Genomic DNA, 8,688 nt, shown 5'->3' with positions numbered 1-8,688 from the left:
TGTAGAGGAGAGGGTGCGCCCAAACATCGCTGTAATGTCAGCTCCAAACTATCGCAAATGAGATGAGTGAGTCCACAAGAGACACATTTTTAAAAAGTGAAACTACATCGAAACTCAACAACAAGTCATAACTTCGCAGCTGCAATAACTTGCTGATGCAATCACTAGAATTCTTTATGTGATGTGGACACTTTCCTACCATTGGTTTGAGCAAAGACGCCAAATACTTTGCTAAGTCGTAGGTGGCTGCTCCAGTATTACTCGCAATTGGACGTAATGGCACGTTATCCTTGTGGATCTTGGGCAATCCATATATCCTAGGTGGAACTAAACTATTTGGTTTCAGTTTCTTAATTACCTCCATTGATAAGGAGCTGTTAGAAGTTCTGCTGTTTTCGGCACCACTCTGGTAGTACGATCCTTATCGGTTTATCGATATGTTGAGTCGGTTAATAAAACATTGATCTTATTAATATAGTCCACCCGAAGGGATGAAACAGCAGCATTACCTTTGTACGATTTAAGTGCCACTGTATCGGGGTCTGCTCGCAAGTTCCGGAGGGCTGCCCTCTCCATAGGCGAGATTTTCCTCATCGGCGGTGTAGCTCTGGTCAACACAAGACAATACTCACGGCTCACTTCCTCAGCTTCACCTGTAGCAAGACGGTGCACAGCTTCTTCGATGGAACTGACGGAGTCCAGTAATGGCGGTGAAACAGGTATAGGAGCAAAATTGAGACCTCTTGCTATCACATAGTCGCGTCATCTATAGGTTTCCCCGTCAAGTTAATAACGGATCGTCGAGCAGAAACTTCCTCCAGTGTCTGTGTAGAAAGTCGGTCGAACTTGGCCATTTGCCTCGTCGGAGGCTTGTCATGGCTCCAGTTTGCTTTGGCCCATGTCACACTATACACCCAGTCCCAAGACAACGTAGACAGTCTTGCTGCCAATTCTAAATGAAGATAATACATATCCTTGGATACGGAATTGTAACGTACCCTCTTCTTTGTTATGTTATTGTTGTCTTGTGTTATTGTAGTTGTAGAGATATGAAATTATTGTAGCGGTTTACTTAGTCAGCCGTACTTCGGAATTTTTTGACATTAAATGGAGACTGAAACTTGCGTAATAAATACTTCGCGTGAAGTGCGATTTGCGGCATAAACAAAAATTAATTGCGTAGATGCGATCCACGGAATATTAACAGAAAAGCTTTAGAGCAATGCGCGCGACTGACTAGACACATTCAGAGGGTACGTACATTCGTGTACGAGTGGTTGCGATCTGATGAGAAAGATCTATCTTAACTTTTTTTTTGTGTGTAAAATAATTACGTCGTAACACACTCGGAGATTGCGAACGTACAATCAGGGTAGAGGCACGTACTTTCTATCATCCCCCGTGGCCTGGGTAAAAGAATTGCAATTATTTAAATTTAAGAATATTTCTTTTTCAATCGGACTCCTATTTTTATACAAAAAGGAAGATTGCAGGTTCTGAATGTCTCGGCAAAAACACATCGAAATTAATCTTAGCGGCCACCAAAGGAAAGTAGTGAGCACAATCACGTACCTCTATTGTTGAGCAGCGCCGTCGTAAAGATCGTCGCCTCCATCCAAATTCCGCCTTCTCGAATTAACAGAATAATTTGTACTCCATTGGTATGGGATTTAGACTTGATCTTGTCAGAAATTATAAAACACATTTTTCATCGTTTAACGCCTTCATTTAACACACACATAGACATGAAATTATACAGTACGTCTTTACGCCAGCACATCAGAACAAAAAGGTAGTTAATACTAGAAGTAATAAAAGAATCACGAAATTAGTCCTTCGTCTATCAAGGATAAAACAGTTTTTCAGAGTATTCCTCTGTTATGACAGTCGAATAAATTTTCTTCTTGTATCTCTGAGATTAAATTACAACATTTTTTTAGTTCCTTTTCAAAATTCAGTTCGCGCCGACTAAAACGAATCCTTTCTCTCACTATTGCCATACTTGCTTTACGTTTGATCTTATTTGCAGCAGCGCTATTTATTTATTTAGATAGTTTATGCCCACATTGCTGCACTAAAATCAAACATTATACAACAGAGGCTACAATGATCAATTTTAGGCCTTAGCAGTCAGCAATTTCTCCGTTTCCCAAAACTTCTTCATTCGCTGTGATCTGGCTGCTCGTTCTTCTGCAGATATGACATACTTCTTCCGTTCTGATGGTTAGAAAATGCACAATTTTTGCAAACTTTGGAATAATACCCTTGTGTCTGAAACATAATAAAAATATCAGAGAGCTCAGTAGCCTTGCTGTCAAGTCAAAAATTCTTCTTAGGCGGACGGCCTTAACAGTGTCACAACCGATGCGGCCCAGTTCAATTGACGTTGCATTTGTCAGTACTCCTCTTCCCACTCCCCATACCCAAAAGCAGAAGTACTCTACGTATGCAGCTGAAGATTAAAGTCTGGCCAAGAGAAACTCTCGGTCTGCAGCACCTTCCCCCATGCACCGGCACTGCTAACACTACTGATTATGTGCGCACCTTTCACCTAATTGTGCAGTTCACTTGTTTGTAGTGCTACAAAATGAGTGGCCAACGTTAGCACTAAATTGCTAACGACTGACATCAACAGACTTTAAATTTAAAGAACTCCTTAAAAACGTTTGTGGTATGCTGCATGGCGTCCAAAGTCACCAGCAAGTGTTTAGGATTAACTCTGAGTAAGCTTTCTATTCGAATACCGAATAGTTTTTCGATCCAATATGTGTCTATGCAGATACACTCCTGGAAATTGAAATAAGAACACCTTGAATTCATTGTCCCAGGAAGGGGAAACTTTATTGACACATTCCTGGGGTCAGATACATCACATGATCACACTGACAGAACCACAGGCACATAGACACAGGCAACAGAGCCTGCACAATGTCGGCACTAGTACAGTGTATATCCACCTTTCGCAGCAATGCAGGCTGCTATTCTCCCATGGAGACGATCGTAGAGATGCTGGATGTAGTCCTGTGGAACGGCTTGCCACGCCATTTCCACCTGGCGCCTCAGTTGGACCAGCGTTCGTGCTGGACGTGCAGACCGCGTGAGACGACGCTTCATCCAGTCCCAAACATGCTCAATGGGGGACAGATCCGGAGATCTTGCTGGCCAGGGTAGTTGACTTACACCTTCTAGAGCACGTTGGGTGGCACGGGATACATGCGGACGTGCATTGTCCTGTTGGAACAGCAAGTTCCCTTGCCGGTCTAGGAATGGTAGAACGATGGGTTCGATGACGGTTTGGATGTACCGTGCACTATTCAGTGTCCCCTCGACGATCGCCAGTGGTGTACGGCCAGTGTAGGAGATCGCTCCCCACACCATGATGCCAGGTGTTGGCCCTGTGTGCCTTGGTCGTATGCAGTCCTGATTGTGGCGCTCACCTGCACGGCGCCAAACACGCATACGACCATCATTGGCACCAAGGCAGAAGCGACTCTCATCGCTGAAGACGACACGTCTCCATTCGTCCCTCCATTCACGCCTGTCGCGACACCACTGGAGGCGGGCTGCACGATGTTGGGGCGTGAGCGGAAGACGGCCTAACGGTGTGCGGGACTGTAGCCCAGCTTCATGGAGACGGTTGCGAATGGTCCTCGCCGATACCCCAGGAGCAACATTGTCCCTAATTTGCTGGGAAGTGGCGGTGCGGTCCCCTACGGCACTGCGTAGGATCCTACGGTCTTGGCGTGCGTCCGTGCGTCGCTGCGGTCCGGTCCCAGGTCGACGGGCACGTGCACCTTCCGCCGACCACTGGCGACAACATCGATGTACTGTGGAGACCTCACGCCCCACGTGTTGAGCAATTCGGCGGTACGTCCACCCGGCCTCCCTCAAAGTCCGTCAACTGCACATACGGTTCACGTCCACGCTGTCGCGGCATGCTACCAGTGTTAAAGACTGCGATGGAGCTCCGTATGCCACGGCAAACTGGCTGACACTGACGGCGGCGGTGCACAAATGCTGCGCAGTTAGCGCCATTCGACGGCCAACACCGCGGTTCCTGGTGTGTCCGCTGTGCCGTGCGTGTGATCATTGCTTGTACAGCCCTCTACCAGTGTCCGGAGCAAGTATGGTGGGTCTGACACACCGGTGTCAATGTGTTCTTTTTTCCATTTCCAGGAGTGTACATATGTTTTTGAGATACAAAAATTTCGGAAGACACACGGTATTTGGGCACATAAAAGAGTTCATAAAATTGCAGCACATAGGCAACTTTTTAATCGAGAAAGTGTCAAGAGACGATTGGAAGACGTTTTTTTACCTTTCTACACTGAACTCCGTTCGAGGGCATTGCGGTGTTGAGAGAGAGCTGGTGCCTTCTTCAGCCTCTTGCATTCGTCGGTCGCTAATATCTGTGGTATCGATGTGCGCTGCCGACCTTTGTGTAGTGCCATGGTCTTTGGACGATACCGCACAAATAATAGAAAACATGAGATTCAGTGAGATTAATCGCTCATTTGAAAATCTGGAAACTTGTGGTAAGTTCCCATGGGACCAAACTGCTGAGGCCATCGGTCCCTAAGCTTACAAACCAGAGGGGGGAGGGGGGGGGGGGGCGAGTCCACTGGGGGCCAAACCACACATAACCCTGGGTCCGTTGTGGGGAGGCGGTAGGGTGGGTGAACCGCTGTGGCCTGTTGTGAACCACTGAGGGCTACGGCGGGACATATTCTCTCCATCGTTTCTCCGCCGAGGTTCAATAGGCAATCCAACTATATTCGTGAAAGTGAAAATATGTGGACACCTGTGATTTTATATTCCATGGACCATGTTGACGATACTTGGTTATCAATTGAAGGGTAATTGGCTTAGAATACTTCAAAACTGCCACGAGAAAGCGACCAGAAGTGGACGACGGCGTTGCAGATCTGTCGGCGCATTGGCTCCGCATCGTCGACAACAGGCGTAAGGCAATTTGTCTGAGAAGATAGCGGACCACCGAGAAGACTTCTATTAGTAAACAGTATTACATGAGTAAGCCTTTCTGCCAAATATCAAATTATGTACTCTCTATACTAATGGGAAAAGTTAATAAAACAATGCGAATAAAGTGAGATATAAAAATAGAAACGACAATATACACTAATCATTAACTCGTCTCTAATAAAAAAGCGGTTCTAAAAGAAGAAAAAAAGCGGGAAAAATAAAAAAAGAGGTAAAACAAAAAAGAAAAAGCGGTAATCGTCGAAAAAACAAAAAAATAAGAAAAGAAAAACAAAAAAGTGGTAACGTGTTTGCCTACCATCCCGCGGGCCCGGGTTCGATTCCCGGCCGGGTTGGCGATTTTCTCCGATTGTGCACTGGGTGTTGTGTTGTCCTCATCATTATCGACACGCAAGGCGCCCAATGTGGTGTCACCTGAAATAAGACTTGGAAGCCGGCGGCCAAGCTTCCCGGTTCACGGTCATCTCATTTTTTATATGACTGCCATCTCTTTTTATCCACAATTATCTCATTCTTCCACTGGGAGTGTGTCAATATGTCGACGGCAGTTCATCAAAGAGCTCACCATAGCAATACAAAGACGAAACAAACAAAGAAATTCGAGCGACTTACAACCACGCAAATATCCGTGTCATCTCATGGAACCGCACACACTGTCATCAACTTCCTGGACTAGAAGCTTAATGAGGGATTGCATTTCGCTCCTACGCCACGGGCTGTACCTATCGTGGAGTTTATTAGTGAAATAGAACAAGCGGTGCGGCATCTCTCACAAGACGACACCGACGAGGCACGACTTGCCACCAGTCGCATTTTAGCCTCCGCCGAGCCGCCCAAATCTAACATAAGCAGAGCAGAGAGAGAGAGAGGGGGTCACCGTGCACTGAGGAAAGAAAAAAATTTAGTGATACTTCTGGCTGACAAAGGAAAAGCCATGGTTGTTGTTAATACCACAGAATATCACAGAAGTGGCATCGTTGTGTAGCAAGACAGCACGTACAAATGCCTAAAACGGGACCCAGCTCTGTCATACAGAATAAAAACGGTGGAGCTCCAAAAGAATTCTGGTTTGCCGGAGAATGTCATCAAAAATCTTCGAGACGGAGCTACTAGAACTAAGGATTACCTTAAGTCCATAAGGAAGGTATTACATTTAGGCCAATTGTTAGTGCTACTGGCTCTCCTGCCTACAGTCTGGGCAAATAATTAACCAAGTTGATGACTTCAATGCTGACCGCTGTGAACATCAAAAACTCTCAGACGTCCATTGAGAAAGTTAAACAGATTACAGTTGTCCCGAACGATATTTTAGTCAACCTGGACGTGGTCTTACAGTTTACAAAATTTTCTGTGGTGAACACACTGAAACTGTTGGCACAGCATTTTCCACCCGGAACGCTAAAGTTGTTCCGACATATTATGTCGACCATCTGCACTACAGGCCATTAAAATTGCTACACCAAGAAGAAATGCAGATGATAAACGGGTATTCATATATACAAATATATTATACTAGAACTGACAAGTGATTACATTTTCACGCAATTTGGGTGCACAGATCCTGAGAAATCAATATCCAGAACAACCACCTCTGGCCGTAATAACGGCCTTGATACGGCTGGGCATTGAGTCAAACAGAGCTTGGATGGCGTGTACAGGTACAGCTGCCCATGCAACTTCAACACGATACCGCAGTTCATCAAGAGTAGTGACCGGCGTATTGTGACTAGCCAGTTGCTCGGTCACCATTGACCAGATGTTTTCAATTGGAGAGAGATCTGGAGAATGTGCTAACCAGGGCAGCAGTCGAACATTTTCTGTATCCACAAAGGCCCGTACAGGACCTGCAACATGCGGTCGTGCATTATCCTGCTGAAATGCAGGGTTTCGCAGGGATCTAATGAAGGGTAGAGCCACGGGTCGTAACACATCTGAAATGTAACGTCCACTGTTCAAAGTGCCGTCAATGCGAACAAGAGGTGACCAAGGCGTGTAACCAATGGCACCTCATACCATCACGCCGGGTGATACGCCAGTATGGCGATGACGAATACACACTTCCAACTTGCGTTCACCGCGATGTCGCCAAACACTAATGCGACCATCATGATGCTGTAAACAGAACCTGGATTCATCAGAAAAAATGACGTTTTGCCATTCGTGCACCTAGGTTCTTCGTTGAGTACACCATCGCAGGCGCTCCTGTCTGTAATGCAGCGTCAAGGGTAACCGCAGCCATGGTCTCCGAGCTGATAGTCTGTGCTGCTGCAAACGTTGTCGAATTGTTCGTGCAGATGGTTGTTGTCTTGCAAACGTCCCCATCTGTTGACTCAGGGACCGAGACATTGCTGCCCGATCCGTTACAGCCATACGGATAAGATGCCTGTCATCGCGACTGCTAGTGATACGAGGCCTTTGGGATCCAGTACGGCGTTCCGTATTACCCTCCTGAACCCACTGATTCCATACTCTGCTCATAGTCATTGGATCTCGACCAACGCGAACAGCAATGTCGCGATACGATAAACCGCAATCGCGATAGGCTACAATCCGACCTTTATCAAAGTCGTAAACGTGATGGTACGCAATTCTCCTCCTTACACGAGGCATCACAACAACGTTTCACCAGGCTACGCCGGTCAACTGCTGTTTGTGTATGAGAAATCGGATGGAAACTACCCTCATGTCAGCACGTTGTAGGTGTCACCGGCGCCAACGTTGTGTGAATGCTCTGAAAAGCTAATCATTTGCATATCACAGCATCTTATTCCTGTCAGTTAACTTTCGCGTCTGTAGCACGTCATCTTCGTGGTGTAACAATTTTAGTGGCCAATAGCGTACATCTTGTATGACGCTAAATGTCATTAAATGGTGGACAGAATGGCTATGCACTCTTTTTGGAACGTTTTCAGGAATGTGCATTAAATTTGACTCCCCTTCGTCCAGCTTCATTTTATCGTTCTGATGACAACACGTTTATGGTCAGGCCATATGGTGTAGAAGCCCTCGGACAGCTCCACGAACGTATGAAGAGTATGCAGCCAAACATGCAGGTCACCTTCGAGACACAGAGACAGAGAAAGGCTGCCATTTTTAGATGTCCTGATACAACGAAAGTTGGAGGGACGCCTCGGCTACCCAGTGTACTGCAAGCCCACGCACTCTGATTTATATCTTAACCCCAGAGTTTTCACCACCCAGTTCGGGAGAGAGCAGCTTTAAATACAATGGTACACAGAAAGTGCTCCTGAAATGGACCACTTGCGTTCCCAAGTTAATCGTCTGAATTATGTTTTCCGAAACAACGGCTAAGGGGCATGTGATACGAAGTCAACAATCTCCAAGAAAAGGAAAAATGAAAATGTTGAACATTCACATGATGAGCCACCGACTGCATTCCTGCCCTTCTGCGGCACTACAACCAGCAAAATAGACAGAGCTTTGTGAAGATGAGGTATCAGATCTATTTCCGACCTCCTAAGAAGATAAAGCAGATACTAGGCCCTGTTAAGGATGGCCTTAGCGTCAGGACCCCTGGGATCTACAACATCCTTAGTGAGTGTGCGGCAGTACTCCGTCTGCCAAACGACTCAAAAGTCGTAACCACCACACCCAAGAGGTGCCACATTTAGCAATAGCGCAAAGAAATCTGACATTGAACAGTGGTCCCTGTGTGGTTCACCCCTG

Source organism: Schistocerca piceifrons, chromosome 1 (genome assembly GCF_021461385.2).
Source record: "Schistocerca piceifrons isolate TAMUIC-IGC-003096 chromosome 1, iqSchPice1.1, whole genome shotgun sequence".
Classification (NCBI taxonomy): domain Eukaryota; kingdom Metazoa; phylum Arthropoda; class Insecta; order Orthoptera; family Acrididae; genus Schistocerca; species Schistocerca piceifrons.
Note: the sequence above shows the minus strand (reverse complement) of the source record.